The sequence below is a fragment of the Chelonia mydas genome, chromosome 1, assembly GCF_015237465.2.
Source record: "Chelonia mydas isolate rCheMyd1 chromosome 1, rCheMyd1.pri.v2, whole genome shotgun sequence".
Classification (NCBI taxonomy): domain Eukaryota; kingdom Metazoa; phylum Chordata; order Testudines; family Cheloniidae; genus Chelonia; species Chelonia mydas.
The window spans coordinates 259,196,145-259,217,461 of NC_057849.1; the positions used below are offsets into that span (position 1 = coordinate 259,196,145).

The window sequence follows — 21,317 nt, forward strand, 5'->3', positions numbered from 1 at the left end:
GAACCCAGTTTTAGCCTGACTCTAGGGACATGCTTAGCTCTTGTCCACACCACAAGTGGTAACCGTGCTGTAACAAGGTCAGGGGACTACTGTGTGATAGCAGATTCCTCTCACTTAGTTGTATTTTTAGTACAGACATAGCCAAAAAGACAACACTGCATTGGTTCAGACTTGCTTCCCTGCCAACAGGCCCAGGTTTTACAATCCAATCCTAGGTAACCAGTGCCCCAGGACTGCTAACTCAGGTCCTTGGTGGAGGCAGCCACCTCCCAGCTCTGTACCCCGGCAACTGCTTCTTGGAGCTGCACTAAGCTCAGCAGGATTGAAGCATAGAGCCAGCTACCTGCAGTTGAAATAGGCATCCAGCAGACGCCAAAGGAGCCTTGTTCGTGCCCTAAGCAATATCTGACAGTATGGGAAGGACTCAGATTCAGATGCCAAAAGAGGGAAATTCTGAACAGCTACTGTAGGAGAAGATGCTTGTACTGATGCAGGCTCAGACAGAGAGGTCATCACATGGGCCAAGAGTTTGACACCCAAAATTAAAGCATATCATCAGGAAATGTTTCCTGCCAGTGAAGTCAATTAGACTGTGGTAGAGTCTCCTAAGGGAAAAGGCGAAAGCCCCAACCCTTGATTCCTTTAAAAAGCTGAACTAAGCGGTGAAGAACATAGTGCAGGGCACTGAATAGGGTGAGGGTCAACATGATCCAGTAAAGTAGTTCTTTCTCCCAGCCCTAATTTTATTAACAGAAAACAACATCTTAGGCCTGGTCTGCTCACAGTTTTTGTGCTGGTATAACTCTTAATTAAGAGGGAGATTTTTGTACTACCCCTAGGTTAGGGTGACCAGGTGTCCGGTTTTTGACCAGAACACCCGGTCAAAAAGGGACCCTGTTGACTCCGGTCAGCACTGCCGACCGAGCCGTTAAAAGTCCGGTCAGTGGTGCTAAGGCAGGCTAGTCCCCACCTGTCCTGGGGCACTGCACTGCGCCCCAGAAGCAGCCGACAGCTCTGGCTTCCAGGCGGGGGGGCCATGGGGCTCCGCACGCTGCCCGAACACCGGCTCCTGGCCAATCAGAGCTGGGAGGGTGGTGCTGTGGGCAAGAGCAGTGCGCGCCACGAACCGTCCTGCTTCCCCCCCACTCACCTAAAAGCCGGACCTGCTGGCTGCTTCCGGGGCGCGACATGGAGCCAGGACAGGCAGGCAGCCTGCCTTAGCCCCACTGCGCTGCTGACCAGGAGCCACCCGAGGTAAGCCAACACCCCAACCCTGAGCCCCAATCCCCTGCCCTAGCCCTGAGCCCTCCCAAACCCAGAGCCCCCTCCTGCATCCCAAATCCCTCAGCCCCAGCCCAGAGCCTGCACCCCCAGTCCAGAGCTTGTACCCACCAGTGTACCTGCACCCCAACCCCCAGCCCTGAGCCCCCCAAACCCAGAGCCCCCTCCTGCACCCCAGAGCCCGCACCCCAGGCCCAGAGCCCTCACCCCCCCTGCACTCCAACCCCCTGCCCCAGCCCAGAGCCCCCTCCCACACCCTGCACCCCTCATCCCCAGCCCCACCCCAGAGCCCTCACCCCCTCCCACACTCCAACCCCCTGCCTCAACCCACAGCCCCCTCCCACATTCCGAATCCCTCAGTCCCACCCCCAGCCTGGAGCCTCCTCCTGCACCCCAAACTCCTCATCCCCAGACCTACCCCAGAGCCCACACCCGGAGCCCTCACCCCCTCCTGCACCCCAACTCCCTGCCCCAGCCCAAAGCCCCCTCCCTCACCCTGCATCCCACATTTCTGGCCCCACCCCAGAGCCCACACTCCCATACAGAGCCCTCACCCCCCCCCACGCCCAAACCCCCTGCCCCAGCCCAGGGACAGCGAGTGCGGATGGGGGAGAGCGAGCCACAGAGGGAGGGGGAAATGTAGTGAGCAGGGGGTGGGGCCTCAGGGAAGGGGGTGGGACTATGGTGTTCGGTTTTGTGCAATTAGAAAGTTGGCAACCCTACCCTAAGTGCCTTATACTAGTACAGTTTACACCTCTTCCTATATTGGAATAAGCTGTAACTGGTATAAATACACATTTATTCCTGTATAACTGCATCCACAGTGGGGGGTGGGGGTTGTACCACTGTAACTATACCAGTACAGCTTGTGTGTTTACACAAAGCTTTACATGCACAGTAATAGCCTTAATTTACATCAGTTACTTCATAGTTAAAAACCATCACAACATATCTGACATCGGGGGTGTAAGAATTTGATCTGTAGGCTGAAAATGGCCAGAGATATGGGGCCACAGTGATTCCAAATTTTTACATTTTAAGAGCTTGTATAAACGGAGAGTATTTGAACATTTATCTACTTCACCTTAACTGTTTGTTTCTATCCTTTTAACTGAAGTAGAGGTTGGTGTGAGGTTTTTAACTGTGCAAGTCCTTGGAATGTGTAGTTAGCGCAACCTAGAACTAGTGAAGATTTCTCTAATTTCTCTGTGTTTTTAAAAATGAGAACTGCACGAGATCCTCAGTTCCCTACACCTGCCCTTGCAACTAGGACGTAAGGAGCTTTGAAGGGCTTGTGGCTGCCCCTAGCTCATACCACCCTGCAGAGCTCTGCACAGTCCTGGTTTCCCCTCCTTAGTCTTCTGAGCTCTGGAGCTTCACTTGTTCTCTGGATCCACAGGGTCTCCTGCCCTGTAGAATTTAGGAGTGATCTGCATTGTTCTGATTTCTCCTCTGCTTCTCCTTGCCCTGCACAGATTTGATTAAGTTCCCATCGGGGTATCCATAAAACACCCACTGCTGTAGCAAACTACAAGATTCAGGTTTGTTTTAATATTAGCCTATGCCCTCAAGGCCTCAACCAGCACCATTCTGCTAGGCGCTGCACAAACCCATAATAATGACAGTACCGTCCTCAAAGAGCATACAAAAGTTTCAAATTTGACAAGCAAGGAAGATCCCAAAATGGTGGGCACTGAAAGTGTCATTTTAAAGCATCCACAACTTTAAAATGGTTTGAACAATTACCTTCAGACTTTCCAAGAAAAAGTTCCAATGTACCCATAAAATAACCACAATACTTTCTGTGTTCAAAATTACAATGGGAGAGCATAGACTCTTATAATAGAATTATGTTTGCAATCTACTGAATAGTTCCATATTTAGAGTAACATTTTAAAAAATGTCCTGCAGTTCAGCTTCTTCCATTTTCTCCTTACTTTGCAGAAGAAATCAGTGCCAGTCTACAACAACTCCATTGCTGCACGTACACCTACATACTAGATGAATCACACAAATCTGCAAAGCCAGGACCATAGGCACAGGAACTAGAGGTGCAGGGGGTGCTACAGCACCACCAGGTTTTGCACAGGGTCCCAGCCACTGGCCCAGATTGCTGGCCCCACGCCCGGGTGCTCCACTGCTGGCCTAGGGTCCCAGCCCGTGATTTCCCTACACCCCCCCCGAATTTCCCCAACACCCCCCCCCCCGAGTTTTGTGAACTAGTTACATGCCAATTTAGTGAACTGTTTGGAAATCTGAATTGAAATTGAAACATTAATACACACTTTAAAAGCATATACAGTGTATCATAAAATAAGTGTATCTGAAAAAGTATAATAGATTTGAAAAGTATGAACATGGACTAGCTTCCTTATACAGTTGTTTTTTATGACCATGTCAGTGCTTTCATTTCGGTGATGTTGGCCAACCTAATAATTTCAAATTATGATTTGTAAGCAAAGTCTAAATGAGCTCTCCCTGACAGCCAGGGTAAAGGCTTCAGGACCAGATTGTATTTACAGTCACACCTAATCTACCTAGGTATCCAGCAAACAGAGCTATGTTGCCCAAGTGATAGATTTTGGCTGGGGTTGGGTTACAAATCACTTGAATGCGGGGGCGGAGGTGGGGAATGAAACGTTGTTGTTCTTATTGTAGGAGTAAAGGGCAGTAGAACTGTACTTAGCCTGTGCTGATTGAGGGCATCAAGAGAGAGGGTGGGGACCTGTCCCACTCCACTGTTATAGACAGAGCTGATTAGGCTCCATAGATAGTCTTTTGTTCTGTTAAGTGACCATTGCAGCTGAAATCACTGATAATCAGGTCTAAGTGCTTAGACCTGCTGTGGGACAGTGTTTCTGTGGAAGAGACGGCCCAGTCTGCACTAGCAGCGAGGTTCCCCCACTGAGAGCTCAGCTGAAATCACTGAGAGCTGGCTGGAACCTCAAGAGACCAACTCGCAGAGGTCACAGTGGCAGGTGGCAGTAGAAGGTGATGGCGCAGGGCCATTGGCAACAGAGAGGTGGAGTGAATGGTGGCACAACAAACAACAGTGGACAGAGCAAACAGTGAGCAGCTGGAGGAACGAGCAAGGTGCCTTCTTGCCCCCCACCTGGGAGGTGTACTCATGTAAAAGCACTTCTGAACTCTGAGTCTCCACTGACCAAGGACAACACCAGCGAGTGGGGTGCGATGGAGGGAAAAGTGAGGGGCACGTTATATAAACATTTATTTGTTGGACTATATTTTAGTGACTTTGCTCCAGAATGCTAGATTTGTGACTGGGAATGGATATAAGGGGTATACTAGTCTAAATATGTTTCCTAGCAGGCCAAGATTTTTTAAATGCATTATTTGCCAAAGTTGTTATCTCACATCGTTGCTATCTTGAGAGGTCATTATGTTGGGGAGTTTCTGTACTAAACATTTTTATCATTATAATTAATTTTTAAATAAGAATGGTCACTCTGGGTCAGACCAATGGTCCATATAGCCCAGTATCCTGTCTTCCGACAGTGGTCAAGGCCAGGTGCTTCAGAGGGAATGAACAGAACAGGTAATCGTCAAGTGATCCATCCCCTGTTGCCCACTCCCAGCTTCTGGCAAACAGGCTAGGGACACTCAGAGCACGGTGTTGCATCCCTCCCCATCCTGGCTAATAGCCACTGACGGACCTATTGTCCAGGAATTTATCCTTTTTTAATCCTGTTATACTTTTGGTCTTCACAGCATCCCCTGGCAAAGAGTTCCACGGGTTGACTTTAGGTTGTGTGAAGAAGTACTTCCTTTTGTTTTTTTAAAACCTGCTGCCTATTAATTTCATTGGGTGACTGCTAGTTCTTGTGTTACGTGAAGGATTAAATAACATTTCCTTATTCACTTTCCTCACACCAGTCAAGATTTTATAGATCTCTATCATATCCCCCCTTAGTCGTCTCTTTTCTAAGCTGAAAATTCCCAGTCATTTTAATCTCTCCTCCTGTTTCATACCCCTAATCATTTTAGTTGCCCATCTCTGTACCTTTTCCAATTCCAATATATATTTTTGGGAAGGGGTGACCAGATCTGCACACAGTATTCAAGGTGTGCACATACCATGGATTTATATAGAGGCAATATGATATTTTCTGTCTTGTTGTTATCTATCCCTTTCTTTTAATGATTCCCAACATTCTGTTTGCTTTTTGACTGCCGCTGCACATTGAGTCGATGTTTTCAGAGAACTATCCACAATGACTCCATGATTTTTCTTGAGTGTTAACAGCTAATTCAGACTCCATCATTTTGTATGTATAGTTGAGACTGTTTTCCAATGTGCATTGCTTTGCATTTATCAACATTGAATTTCATCTGCCATTTTGTTGCCCAGTCACCCAGTTTTGTGAGATCCCTTTGTAACTCTTCACAGTCTGCCTGGGACTCAACTCTCTTGGGTACTTTTGTATCATCTGCAAATTTTGCCACCTCACTGTTTACCCATTTTTCCAGATCATTTATGAACATACTGAACAGTAATGATCCCAGTCCCGATTCCTCAGGGATACCACTATTTATCTCTCTCCATTCTGAAAACTGATAATTTATTCCTACCCTTTGTTTCCCACCTTTTAATCAGTTACTGATCCTTGAGAGGACTTCCCTCTTATCCCATGATGGCTCACTTTTCAAAAGTCAATTTAAATTAAATACATTTTTTTTTAAATTATATTTTTTTAGAAATCTAGACCTGTTATGTGTTTTGGTGTAACTTGCATTATCCTTATGTTAAATTTCCATTATCCTAACAAAACATTGACTTTATTCATATCTCTTTTATATGTTGCAGGTCAAAGTGAAAATGAAAAGACAAAAAACAATACAATAATTTTTCCACTCAAAGGCCTCAAAAACTAACCAAGGTGAAGAACACATCAAGAACCAAGAATATCTCAACATGTCATCTGAAGGTTCAAATGGTATACCGTCATCTGACCAGCCCGAAGCACAAATACAGCTAACTACTGAAGAAACAGTGTCTCCAAAACCTAAAGGCATTTCCTGATGTTTGTCGGTCAAAGTGTTCCCATTTATTGAAGTTACAAAAGATGGCTACTGGTGCACCTCTTGCAAAAAAGCTTACGAAGAAGGAAAGCTTCCCAATGCTATAATTGGTAAAAGTGGAGGAGCTTGGTTTGTCAAACCAATCAGCAAAGCCAATGCTGACACACTACATGAAAAGGCTGCAAAATACCAGGCCTCTGGAGTGCATCAACATGCAGAAAGCCTTATAAGCCCACTTTCAAAGCCAATTTTAGAAGTACTTAGTATGAGGCTGTTAAGAATGCTGGAGACACAACACAGTTCATGCGAACAAACATGGCTGTGGCATCCTACTTTCTATTTAAGCAAGAGATACCACACACTACAAAACTGGAGGCCAGCGTTAAGCGCATTGTCACTTGTTCATCCTGAAGTTGAACACTGGTTCTGAACAAGACCAGCAAATGCTCACTATCTTTCTGCAGGGAACTCAACTGACTGGCTAGAAGCATGCAGTGCAACAGTGAAAGACTCAACAGTTGAAAAAGTGAAGAACTCTCTTACCACATTCAAAAAATTTGCATACAGGACTGATGAATGCACCGATGCAAATGGGTATCAAGTATAAGTCATTATGTACATTATCTTGATGTCAGGGGTAGGCCAGCAGATGCATTTCTAGATGTTCAAGTTATAGAAGACACATCAGCTGCATCTGTGACAACCCACATCTTAGAGTTAAATGCTTGACAATTGGACCCCAAACAGATGGCTGCTTGTGCATTTGATGGAGCTGCAAACTTCTCTGGAAGACATGGTGGAGTACAAGCTTTGCTTAGAGAAAAGTGTAACCCTAATCTCTCCTATACACACTGCAGAGGCCATCTACTCCAACTAGCACTAGTATGAGCTGCAGAATCTTCAAAAGACATTAAAAAAGCTATAAATTCAATGTCTTCATTATATTCTTTTTTCAGCAAGAGTCTAAAAAGACTGAATATCTTGGAAAATATAGAAGATACACTGGGACTGAAGTTCAAATCAGTCCAACCTGGGAAAACCCTCTGGCTTTCTCATGAGTGATCCTTGGCTGTTGTCTTAAAATTACTCCAGCCGTTATTACTGGCTTTGGAAAGTATCTACCAAGATGGGATGGATCTAAGTAGTGAGGCTGGTGGATTACTTTTGCTACTACGTTCAGAGAAGACCATTGCCATTCTCTCTCTGAAGTCTACTGTTGAAACCACTTGGGTCATTAAACAATGCCATCCAGGCATCTGCTACAACAGTAGTAGATCTTTGTCCAGCAATAGAAGCTACATTTGGATCAGAGAACTATCCACTGGAAAAATTACTGGAAGAAGCAAAGACTTCAGTCCAGAAGTTGACTAAAAGAAGGCATTTATATTGAATCCTTAAGTGAAGAGGACAAGAAGTGTTTGTTAAGACAACTGAAAAAGTACACAGACTTGATTCTTAAAAATCTACAACAGAGACTTCTAGATTCTACTCAACCTCTACGTAGCTTTTACAGATCCCAGTCTTATAAAACACCAACAGAGTTAAATCTAATAAAATGGTCATGAAACATTTTTCAGTTTTTACTATGGTGCCATACAGCCCACCTTCACCCTCACAGTCTCAGCCCTACTCCCGGCCCCAGCTCTAGGTGGCGGTGAGGGGCACGGACACGGTAAGGGGGGGCACAGCTCAGCACCCCTACTCTAAAACTGTTCCAGCGCCACTGACCAGGACTAAGACCCCGGTCCTTTATGTCCAGGATCTGAAGCTTTGAGGATGCTATGTTCTTTCTTCCCTGTAACTGGCTACCAGAGGGCAAACTGCTCAAATACACACTTTAACCATTACAATTAGATGCAACAATCTTTACTGAGCTTAATTACCACTTGGTTTCTCAAATGTATGTATAGGTTTTCAAGGAGATTCAGCCATATGGACAGTTTGGAGAGGTGGTAACATGCTGTATTTGAGATAGAGCAACACAAAAGCATTTTACAAAATTTCAAATCTCTAATGAGGATAATTTGTAGTGACCTGTAACTCAAACAATTTAACCGCTTTTCTTCAAAGTGTGCAGAAAAATTCTGTTTATCCTTCTGAGTAAAATTGGCAATTTTCAGGCCAAACTAATTTTGCTCATCACTGTGTTTAAAAACAGCTCCACAACAGAATCTAGTTTTTCCATAATGATTCTAGAGCAGTGGCTCTGAGCCTTTCCAGACTACTATACCACTTTCAGGAATCTGATTTGTCTTGTGTACCCCAAGTTTCACCTCACTTAAAAACTACTTGCTTACAAAAATCAGACATAAAAATACAAAAGTGTCACAGCCACACTGTTATTGAAAAACTGCTGACTTTCTCCTTTTTATCATATAAAATAAATTGGTTGGAATCAGTGTTCCCTCTAATTTTTCCCCACACATGTGCAGAATGAATTTTGTTATGTGCACCAATATGGAGGTGAGGCATGACACATCACCTTCATATTGGTGCACATAACAAAATTCATGTGGTTAGGGTGGGGCTGAGGGATTCGAAGTATAGAAGGGGGCTCAGGGCTGGGGCAGAGGGTTGGGGTGCAGGGGGTGAGGGCTCTGGCTGGAGGTGCAGGCTCTGGGGTGGGGCCGGGGATGACGGGCTCAGGGCTGGGGCAGGGGGTTGAGGTGAACAGGGTGAGGGCTCCGGATGGGGATGCGGGCTCTGGGGTGGGGTTGGGGATGAGGGGTTTGGAGTGCAGGAGGGTGCTCTGGGGCTACAGTGGGGAGAGAGGACTCCCCCCAGCTCTCGCTCCTGAAAGCAGCACCTGGCCTCAGGGGGAGAGGTGCCTCTTCCCACCGCAGCAGCTCCATGGCTGGGGCCGCGGGATAGGTGCCTCTTCCCTGGGCGCAGCAGGGCTGGGCTGGGGCTGGGTTGGGGCCAGGGGATGGGAGGGGTGCCTCGGCCGCGGCTGGTCCAGGCCGAGGCTGGATTCAAGCCACCCCTCCCCCAGCAGGCCCGGGGCTGAGTTGGGGGAGGGGCACCCCCATAGTCCCCGACTCCATGGGTGCTCCAGGGCTGGAGCACCCCCAGAGAAAAATTTGTGGGTGCTGCTCAGCAGCACCCACCAGCAGTCAAGCTCCCCCCACCTTCCTCAGCACCTCTCATGGCCTGCGGCCCTGCTGACCAACTCCTCCCCCTCCCTCTCAGCGCCTCCCGCCCACCACAAACAGCTGTTTCGCAGCGTGTAGGAAGCTCCTAGAGGAGCGGGGACAGGGCATGCTCTGGGAAGGAGGCAGGGAAGAGGCAGGATGGGAAGAGGCAAGGTGGGGACTGAGGGAAAGCGGGGGGGGGGGTCGAGCACCCCCGCCTAGAGGGGAAGTTGGCGCCTATGGCGCCCCCCTCCCACGGCAGGTTGGGGCCTGGGAAGGGGCGCTCCCCCCCCAGGCTGCGGCAGGCCAGCTGGGCGGGTTCCCTGAGCACCTGCGTGGCGCTAAATAGGCTGCTGTGCGGCCGCGCAGCTTACAGGGAACTTAAGTTGGAATGTAAAGATTGTACTCATATTTCAGTGTGAGATATGAGCCTGTTCTGGAGCCTCAACCACATGTGGTGGGACTGAAGCCCAAGCCCAGAAGCATGTAACTTAGCTTCGCAGGGGCCCCTGTGGCATTGGGCCTTGAGCAGTTGCCCTGTTTGCCACCTCCTAATGCCGGCCTTGCACTTGTGACCCTGCTAAACTGGTCCCGTGATGCCCCCGGGGGCTGCAAACCCCAGGCTGAGCAATGCTGATCTAGATGAACTGAGTACCCCTGGAAGACTTCTGCATATCCCCAGGGGTACACATACCCCTGGTTGAGAACCACTGTTCTAGAGGACTCTCTCTTTAGCCATAACACAGAGAGTTTCTTTAGTGGATATAGATACCATTTACTCTCCCTAGAACAATTGTAACATAGCTGACACCCACACACAAAAGCACTCCAAACAGCTTACATGCTTGCTAAATACAGTTTGGAGTAAACTGTGCTTCAGAAAGGCCAAATACTAATTTGACTCTGAACCACTTCAACACCTGTGTGGATGCAGACTAGTTGAAATCTTCAACTAGCTCTCCCACAGTTCACGGGTGGCCTTTCAAAATCTCCCAGAATGCAGCACGCTTTTGGGCGCTGTTCCAAGAACTGTGGGAGAGTTACCCAGAAGGTGGTGCAACTGAAATGGTGTAGGACAGTGCTAGTGTGGACATAGTGCAAATCTGCAAGAGCTAAACAGCATGATTCAGCATGGCTAGAGTGCTTAAACTGGTACAAAACAACTTGTTCCATTCTCTAGGGTAGACAAGGCCCTACACTTATCCTGCTCTTCAGCCTTGTTCCTAGGGTCCCATTTTCATTTTGATTAAGGAGTGTTCTCTCTCCTCTTCAATTCCAATCCACCTTCCCTTCCAACTGTGCAAGAGCTGCTCTGCGAAAGGGTAGTGATGTGTACAAACCAAAACTACCCTGTCACCTACCTTCATGGGAGGGGAAGCAAGGAGAGAAACAAGGAAATAAAGTTTAGTTTTAGAGAAAGCTGCACACAGCTAGGGAACTGTAGAAATGTAGGAACATTTGGGACACAAACACAGACGCTTGTTACATGCCAGAAAGGAACTCAGTTCTCCCTTAACACTTGCAAACAGTTAGAAAGCTCTAAATATCTGACTGATGCTTGTAGAAGTGTCCTACATGAGGAAAATGAGTGCATAGCTCTGCAGTTATCATTACAATGAGACACCTTTGTGTTATTTTTTTATATTATTTCTGTGAATTTAGCACAGGTGAAAGATTCCAGATTGACATCCCCTGGAGACTTAAGGCCTCCACTTACTCCAAGAAGAGATGCACAGGCAACAGCAGCTCAAAACACACACATTCTTCCCCTGTACCTCTCAGCCTGCCAGGGCTGAAATGCATGACAAAGACCCAAAACAAGGGGGACACAATTTTTCATGCAGGAAATTGAAACTGCTGTCAGGAGTTCATTCCCTAGTGAATTCTCTCAAGAAACTCAGTTTCAAGAGCCTTTCTGATGCAAATAATATTCAAAAAAGAAGCAAAGGGATACCAAAACTGTGCAGGACACAGGGAACTTTGGGACTAAAACGAGTGAGGTTTGAGAGATACTGATTTCTTGCACTCTCCTCAAACCTCACTCCTGACCTTGAAAGTCCACCCCACTTCTAGGAAAAGGATAGGTGTTCTGTCTCTACAACCTCTCTGCTGAAACTGCCAACCAGGGTACCAAATGATATATCTATGCACTAGGAAACGGAATGAGACTGAAAAGCCATTTCAGTTCACTGCTTGGCTGGCAATCTGTGATTTAAAGGTGAAAGCCACCATCTTCCCATTCTCCCAGCCTGGCTAATTCCATTCCAGTTCTTATACTGCATCTATCACCATGGTCTCTGAGCCCCTTCCTGAACTCTGCAGTGATGTCTGTAGGAGTTCTTAGGCCTGCTCTACAGACAAACTTGAACAGATATGGTTAGTAGCAACCTTTGTTCTGAAAGGAGAGTGTCCATACGCAGACTTGCACTAAAATATCTAAATCAGTTTAATTCACAGCTTTTGAGATTTCAGTGCACATAAGACCAGCAAGACCTTAGATCCTGCAAGACTTCAGTCTTGGCCCCAACACCCGAGAAAGTTGTGTTTCCTGCAGAGAAGACCTTTACTGTACCGGGAATTGTGTTATCAACGACAGTCCTTGCCCTGCTACGTTAGGCAATCTTTTAGGTACCCTAAGCACCAAGACTTTGAATTTGATGCGCTATTATATGTGGAGCTAATGTACTGGGGGGGACAAGTATGACAGGCTCACAGGAGACTGTGCTAGTGGGAAAGTGCATTACTACTGTGTGTACTGTTAGTTTCCTCAGAACTGATGGTTTGCTACCCACATATGCTGCCTCTGTAACTGACTCCACCAGGCTGGACAGCGAGATTTGAACCCTTGCCCATCAGAACTAAAAACATGAACCTCTACCACTTGAGCCAAAGGACTAAATTCTATACATGAAAGCAGCAATACTCTTCTAAGCCTCTTATGTGGACCAGCCATTAAAGGGGTACAAAGCGGGTGGAGGTGGAAGTCTTTACTATGCTCAATGGAACCTCAATAATCTCCACCTCTCAGTTTTTCTCTCTTCTATCAATACCTTCTCCTTTCTCAAATACCCCATAGTGAAGGCATAGACACATAGATAGTGTATTTGGATTAAATCAGGGCTACTCAGTCTTAAGGGAGTGGCAAGCAGGGGACCTTATTGAGCAAAACTTGGCTCCATTAATAACCCTGCCTGTGCTTATTACCAGGTTTTATATGAACATGAGTTATTGGGCTTAATACAAGGGTAACTGGGCGAAGGTCTATGACCTGTATAATACATGAAGTCAGACTAGGTAGCCTAATGGGGTGCCCTTCAAACTCTACAAGAATATTCACATGCACTTTTTGAGGGGGAGTAACTTTTTTAAGAAGCGCTGGTACTTTCCTTTCTCAACATTTCTCATTTTCCCCCCATATCTTTTGCAAATGGCTCCTGAAATTTTTCCTTCACCAAAAGGTGAGTTTTCAGGGGTCTATGCTAGTGAGATTTGGCATGTTAACCAGCGTGTTGGTTCCCTAACACACCTGGAACATGCCTCACATCCACACACAATAGTGCCCCCAGCAACATGCAGGCATTACAATCACCATTTGTATTACACTAGCTTTTCATGGATCCCAAGGCCAGAACGGACCATTGTAACCATCTAGTCTGATTTCCTGTGTAACACAGGCCATAGAACTTCCCAAAATAATTCCTAGAGCTGATTTCAAAAAACATTCAAACTTTATTTAAAAATGTCCAGTAACAGAGAATCCACCAAAACCCTTGGTAAATTGTTTCAATGGTTAATTAACCTCACAGTTAAAAATGTACACCTTGTTTCCAGTCTGAATATGTCTAGCTTCAACTTCCAGCCATTGGATCATGTTATACCTTTCTCTACTAGACTGAAGAGCCCACTGTTAAATATTGTTCCCTATGTAGATACTTTAAGATTGTAATCAAGTCATCCCCAACTTTTTTTTTTAAAAGCTAAATAGATTGAGCTGCTTGAGTTTATCACTATAAGGCCTGATTTCTGAACCTTTAATCATTTCTATACCCTTCTCTGAGCCCTTTCCAATTTATCAAAGGCTTTCTTGAATTGTGGACACCAGAACTGGACACTATATTCCAGCAGTGGTAGCACCAGTGCCAAATACAGGAGTGAAATAACCTCTCTACTCCTGTTCAGGATTCCCCTGTTTAAGCATCCAAGTACCATATTAGCCCTTTTGGCCACAGCATCACACTGGGAGCTCACGTTCAGCTGATTATCGATCACAACCCCCAAATCTTTTTCAGAGTCACTGCACCCGAGGATAGAGTCCACCATCATGTAAGCATGGCCTACATGGTTTGTTCCTAGATGTATACATGTACTAAAATGCATATCGTTTATTTGCACCCAGCTTACCAAGCAATTCAGATCACTCTGTATCAGTGACCTGTCCTCTTCATTATTCACCACTCCCCCAATTTTTGGGTCATCTGCAAACTTTATCAGTGATGATTTTATATTTTCTTCCAGATAACTGATAAAAATTTTAAATAGCATAAGGGAAAGAACTGATGTCTGCGAGACCCCACTAGAAACACACCCATTTAATGATTCCCCATTTAATGATACATTTTGAGACCTATTAGTTAGCCAGGTTTTAATCCATTGAGTGTATTCCATGTTGATTAAAGTGTCATGTGGTACCAACTCAAACACCTTACAGAAGTTTAAGTATATTAAATTAAAACTATTGCCTTTATCAACCAAACTTAATCTCATTAAAAAAAAAAAAGATATCAAGTGAGTTTGGCACATTCTATTTTCTATAAACCAATGTTGATTAATTACATTACCTTCCTTTAATTCTTTATTAATTGAGTCCTGTATCAGCCGCTCCATTATCTTGCCTGGGGTCAATGTCATACTGACAGGCCAATAATTACTCCGGTCATCCCATTTATCCTTTATAAATATTGACACATTAGCTTTCTTCCATTCTTCTGGAACTTCCATGGTGTTCCCAGACTTACTGAAAATCAACATTAGCGGTCCAGAAAGCTCCTCAGCCAGTTCTTTTAAAACTCTTGGATGCAATTTATCAGGACCTGCTGATTTTAAAATGTCTAACTTTAGTAGCTGCTGTTTAACATCCTCCTGACATACTAGTGAAATTGAAAGACTGATATGACTACATCATCTGTTCTTTTCCCCAAATACAGAACAAAAATATTTATTGAGCACTTCTGCCTCTTCTGCATTATTTTGAGAATTCTACCATTTCCATCTAGTAAGGGACCAACACCTTTGTTAGGATTCTTTTTGTTCAAAATATAGTTTAAAAACTCCTTATTGTCCTTCACTGTGCTAGCCATAGATTTCTCTGCCTTCACTTCTCCTCTAAACTAAGTTGGTTTTTAACCAATATGGCCTTCTTCCTTGATTGTGGCTTTCCAATTATCATTCACATTTTTCTGATTAAATTCTTCCTCCCAGCTGCTTTGACTCATAATTGTTTTCAGCTTTGTGCAACTAGTCCTTTTAAAGCACCAACTGTACTGGTTTGGACTTTATAATGTGCAAACAGAATAAATGTGATAAAGTCAGGATCACTTGTACCTAAGCTATCATTAATTTTTCGTTCTGTGATGAGTTCCTCTTTATCTGTCAAGACAAGGCCTAATATAGAATTCCCCCATGCTGGCTGCAACACTTTTTGAGTTATGAAATTGTCATCTGTAGTATTTAGAATTAGAATTTAGTATTTGGTATTTGCTTTAAGCAAGACCATAGATTCATAGATATTCAGGTCAGAAGGGACCATTATGATCATCTAGTCTGACCTCCTGCACAACGCAGGCCACAGAATCTCACCCACCCACCCCTGCGAAAAACCTCTCACCTATGTCTATGCTACTGAAGTTCTCAAATCGTGGTTTAAAGACTTCAAGGAGCAAAGAATCCTCCAGCAAGTGACCCGTGCCCCATGCTACAGAGGAAGGCGAAAAACCTCCAGGGCCTCTTCCAATCTGCCCTGGAGGAAAATTCCTTCCCGACCCCAAATATGGCGATAAGCTAAACCCTGAGCATATGGACAAGATTCATGTTGTCCCTCACTGTGCCAGTCTCCACCAAAGTGGGGATGAAGATGGCTGGCATAGCCCCAATGATGCAAACTTTCCACTACCAATCTATATCTGTCATTGCTTAGCTGGCCAGTCTGATCTGCTTTCTGCATTCCCCAACACAGGTGTCAAACTGGCGGTAAGTCCGTCACCTGTATAAACAGCACTGCACAAACCATGGAGCTAAGATGTGCACTCTTTTCCTAGTAACCAACATCATCTGGGAGAGATGGGCATCACCAAGAACATCAAAAGGTCTTGTGAGAAAATGAAAAAACTGGAGGTCCTGGGACAACAAATGATCTGGTCAGAGCAAGAAGACTTCCGCAGCTTTATGATGAGCTGAACCAAATCCTCAAGACCCACCTTTCCATCCAGCCCATCGTGCTAAAGCATTGCACAGAAGTACCACCTGGCTCAATAAAGAGGAAGAGGAACAGCAACTCCCTGAACCAGGCAGCCAAGGGGAAAGGAGCTAGACCTTTCTTTGGGATGTGGGGGGAGAGACAAGCAGGACAGGGTAGCAGAGGCAGTGGCCAAGTCAGCACGGCAGGAAAAGCCCTGTGCAGCTGCTATACAGGTTTTATTACGAGATGAACTGACGCCAGGATAATTTTTAGGCAGTGGGGAAAATTTTACAGGTTCCTATGAACTCCACAATTAGTGTTTTTTATTAAATTGCATTTTTTAAAAAGGACAAGAGCAGCAGTACCCATCTCTCTTCCCCCCATTATTCCTCCCTCCCTCTGCCAGCACAGCATGAGCAGCAGCTGCTTCACCTATTCTTGGTAATAATGAGGGAACCAAACTGGGATTCTCAAGTTGGCATCCCTTTCCCCTTCCTTTTGGCTGCAGGAGCCATTGTTTCCATTCAGGGTGGAAGCACCCAGCAGGGCGTGCATACCAGCTGGATGAGCTATGCCACATGACCAGACTCAAAATGGCAGACAAGCAGGAAGGAGACAAATTAAAAGGTAAAACAGAAACTGCAATTTAAAAGGAAGCAGTTTCTATTACAAGAAATTACAAACTGGGCTCTATGGCCATGGCAGTTACGTTACATTGTATCTGTCAACACATACGCTTGGCTATGGTGCCTTAGTAGCATGGTGCTTTTATCTGCTTGCAATAACTTTTTGTTTAATCCATGAAAAGCATTGCTAATCAGATTCATCCAATTTCATATCTTTGAAGCAGTGCAAAGCAGACTTAGGAATTCTTCCCTGGCTGGGAGCTTCCACAAAGAGATGTTCTTCCGAGGGTTTGTAATAAGCCATCTTTGTTGCTCTATTGCAGTTACCATCATATGGTCCTCTCCTTCCCTCTTCAACAGCCCCATTTTCACCTTAAAGTAATCCCCACCCCATCTTTTTACTGTAATGTCTGTGACTTCTAATATGTCCTTAGCATTTCTATGCCACAAACAGAGTGGCTTAACAGTCGGCACTGGAATTCAAAACTGAACTAAAACTGCTACTTTTATAGCATTTTATAGCAAGTTAAGAGAACCGGATCATGGAAATACATAGAGACACAAACCAGGATTCAGAGCCTTTGTACCAGTTTAAAGAGCACAAGATGAGGATCACCTGTGAAAGGCAGTACTGAAAAGCTCATGGAGAGGCAGGACAAGCAGCAAGTTATGCAGGAATCTATTTGAACAGGAAGGAGATGCAAAATGGAGGACAGAAAATTCTAAAAGAATCTGTTTACGTAAAAGGCACAAGAAAAAGTGACTTTGACCCAGCAGCTGGTTCCTGCTCCTGTACCTGTACCTGCTCCACCTACCCAATACCCGTGGCATCAATCAGGACAATAGTTCTTGGACTGCCTCCGACTCCCAACTCCCTCACAATCATTTCCCAAGCACTCTTCTACCCACATGCAAGAGAATGGACAATAAAATGTACATCCCAACGAAAGGCACTTCAAGTGCTAGTAAGAAAAGATCTATATTGCCTCTGCTCTTGTACAACTGTCATTTTATATATGTTATATTTTGCATGTCCTGTAAGCTTGTCAGCATGTAAAATGATTTATTGTTGAAATCAAACGTTCTTTGTACTTTACACATCAGTGATACTATTATTTAATATCAATACATCAGTTCACTCCTCTATCATCTCTCTCACTATTGGTGCACAAAACCCTTATAAAGTCATCCGAAGTATAATCCTGCCACCTGAAAAGAAAAGCACTGCAATAATCCACTCTTCCATAAACCTCCTCACCATACAAAGATAGACAATTTAGGTCTCATACATTAAAACAAACCCAGCTGCATCACAGCATGAAGTGATTCACTATACACTACAAATCCCAAGTTATATTCACTTCACTGTTCCATACTCAATTCCCCATCACCAGTTTGAAAGTGAGTGCATGGAGCATTTCTAATTTATGCAGCATGGCAATTGAAGCCTGTGCTAACAGCCTCAGGTGTGACCACTTGTCTGTCCAGATGTGCATAAATTAATTCCGGTCTTAGCACTGCCTTAGCACTTCACTGTTCATTGACGTCATCATCTTTGCTTTCACTTTATGCAAAATGCAGCAGGCAAATACAAATAATCAAAAATTATTCACTGAACATTCATTGCAGGTCAAACACCTCCACCATGGTTCCTGTCTTCCAAATGCACACTCTTAACAACCATCTTCCTGCACCACCCAAGTATATGGTTTAATCTGTGTCTCGTTTGATCAGGCAGAGGTTTATATAGCCATCCTAAAGGGAGTACAAAGGCTCAGCCAGAGTTAAGTGGGGACAGAAATACCATCAACATCAGAGCTGTTCAGTGGGAATAAAGTTCTACTTTGCTTGCTGTTCCTACACAGACATCCATGAACACCCAATGATTCAGAAAGGCCTTTGTCTCCACTGAGGCGCACCCTTTCTCTTAACATACTTCCGGGCAAGAAAGAAGACACAAAATGTGCACATGGGATCCATTAACGTCCCCTGCACTGCTTAACTCACTTAGTGAGCTCCAGCACATTAATCACTTCGATTGTGTCCCCCACACCCAATGACTCACTGCTGATACATACTGCCGTGCAAACCTCTATCACAACAGCACCCCCATGGACTTCTCAACCCCATGCTGATGCCCAATAATTACCCAGGGCAGACAGTCACCACAGGGCAATCACCACTTGCTTTTCAATGACAAGGAGAGCTTATCCTTGCAGTCTGGCACTACCATTTCAGGGCTAGCTCACCACAGAGATCCAGCAAAATTGTCGTCTTCATCCTTAACGAATGCTGCTTTTGCTGTTCTTGAGACCTGGGTGAACAATCTAGTCCCAACAGGCTGTGGTCATGGTCCAGGCACAAAAGCACCACTCCACCTGGTGATCAGTTGCAAGCACAGCACAGAGCCACCTACTCAGGCAGTTTGGCGGTGGTTTTGACAGTTGCATCCTGAACACCATGAACTTCTAGTGTTGGTCTCAGTGTCTCAGCAGGTACTGCCTGAACACCCAACCACTATGCCTCACAACTGCTTTTCAAACACTACAGCAGAAACACAGGAGCAAGAGACAAGCTTTTACCCTGGCCTCCATTTTGAAAAAGAGGCTAGGAACTTATGGTGATCATTGAGAGTTTATGGGATTGCCTGGGAAATTTTGGAAGTTTGACCTCTTCTCCCATAATTCTACTGGGCTGTCAGACGGTCTATCAAAATATTTCAGAAGCTACTGCTTCAGGTGGCTACAGAAGGAACTGCAGTAGAGGCACCCAGAAGACCATGCAACACAGCAGTAGTGTGAATGTGGGGTAAAACTGCTATCAACCTGCACCCCACGGCTAGTGTGGACTCACAGCATTATTGGTACTTACACTTGTGCATTGCTTCAATTACCAACAGTTCAGTTCTCTAGTTTAAACAGGCCTTTGTTTTCAAAGGAGAAAACTCAGGGCTTAAGGGGTTTCCCCACAGATCAATGACCGGTGCAGCCTTGTCTGCACTAGAAAATTAAGTCATGTTAGAACATGAGCTACACACACTGAAAAGTCATGTTTAACAGAGTTAACAAGGTTGTGCTTTAACATGACTTAATTTTTGAGCAAGAGCAAGAGAATGGAAACCTGCTCTCAATTTGCTTAGTCCTGCGAAGTTTGCAGTGAGAAGAATTTGTCACCAAAATTAAAATGTGAAGTTTTTTGTTTTTAAGGTTTAACTACTGTTGGCATTGCTGAAGGCAACCATATGGTTGAAATGTTATGCAGGCTGAAGGCTCAAAGAGAATGTAAACGAGTGGCACCCTGTGATTTAATCATAACCATAAGTATTTTATAATCTCATTGGGCTCTCCAGCTAGTGGTGCCACATTATACTACTTTTACTGTTTTTCAACAAGATGGCTACCATCAGAACTATGCTCAGAAATGCCAGCTATAGTTACAAACTTAAAAATACATTTCACAGTCAGCATATTAGTGGTGACAAACTTTTCTTACCCTGTGAACATTCAGACTGATAGGCTTAGAAAAAACAGACAGCTCTCTTCATAGGGGAAAAATAGTCTATTTAGAAAAAAAATCCATAGTACTACACCCTCCATTTTCTGTATTTCCCTCCTTCTCCTGTTCTTTATCCCTAGAAGCAATTTACAGACAATCAATTTATCTCCACAGCAACCCTGCAAGGTATTTTTCCCTATTTTATAGATGACAAAATAGTCTGTACAGAAATTAAGGCTGATGTTACTAGAGTGGATTTCTGACTCCAGGTATGGGTAAGCAACAGGAGCAGATGAACTCTTGGCACAAAGGTGTGGCACAAAGACCACACAGGTATGCAAATAACATTCATAATAAAGAATGAGGGGTGTTACAATTTGAACATGAACTGAGTGTATCATTTTAAAATGCAATAATGCACTTTAAGTGACTAAAATGGCATCTTGAGGTTTCATGTTTATCTTTCAATGACTTCTACATCAATTTTGCTCAGTTTACTATTTTTAAAAAAATAGTGTATCTAACTGCCAGCCTTGCAAACTCAGCTGGGGTCATTCCAGTATATGCATCATCACCAGAAATAAAGATTCTGCAACTGGAATTTTGCTGATAATTTTGTTGATGATAATGAACAAGCCAAAAGAGAATCCAATTCCCTATGTCATAGCTTTATGGGCTCTGCAGGGCTAACAGGAGTAAAAACCTACTTCTGTCATTAAAGTCAGCACCTATGTATGACTCTGAATATGCACAGGAAGCAGCTCTGCTGAGTAAGATGGTCTAGTTTTAGAGTCACTTTTCCGAGCATATCGGCTCCTGAAAGTTTCATAGAATTTAAGGGCCAAGTTCTCTTCTTTCACATTAGTGCAATCCAGAGAAGAACATATCTATTAGTTACATGGTTTGAAAAGGCAGATTAAACCATGTCCAGTTCCTACTACAGACAATACAAAAGAGACAACCACTTAGCCTGAGAATTAAGCCACTTGAAATGTCTTCTTTGGGAAAATAATTCCACAGAAGAGGGGGTGGGGAGTACTCAGCAATGCTGTGATACTGTCCCCTCCAGATGCACCTATTTTGATAGTTCAGTACTAGTTTTTCCAGGCCTGATACCAATTCACCTGACCTCCAGCATCCTCCGCCTACCCCTTCTGCCTCCCCTAATAGAAGTTCCCTTACCTTGCCATCTCCTCTCTTACTGCCAATGCCCCCCACCATTCCCTTTACACTTCCTCTGCCCTGGCTACCATAAAAAGTATTATTTGCATTACAGTAGTGCCCAGAGAA

The 21,317-nt window shown here is 44.6% G+C and overlaps 1 protein-coding gene across 2 annotated transcripts in view; it reads right to left on the reverse strand.

Annotated features, from left to right (window-relative positions):
• The window catches only part of TCF20 (transcription factor 20), a 211,665-nt gene that overhangs the window by 182,102 nt on the left and 8,246 nt on the right, over positions 1 to 21,317 (reverse strand). The window lies entirely within an intron of this gene.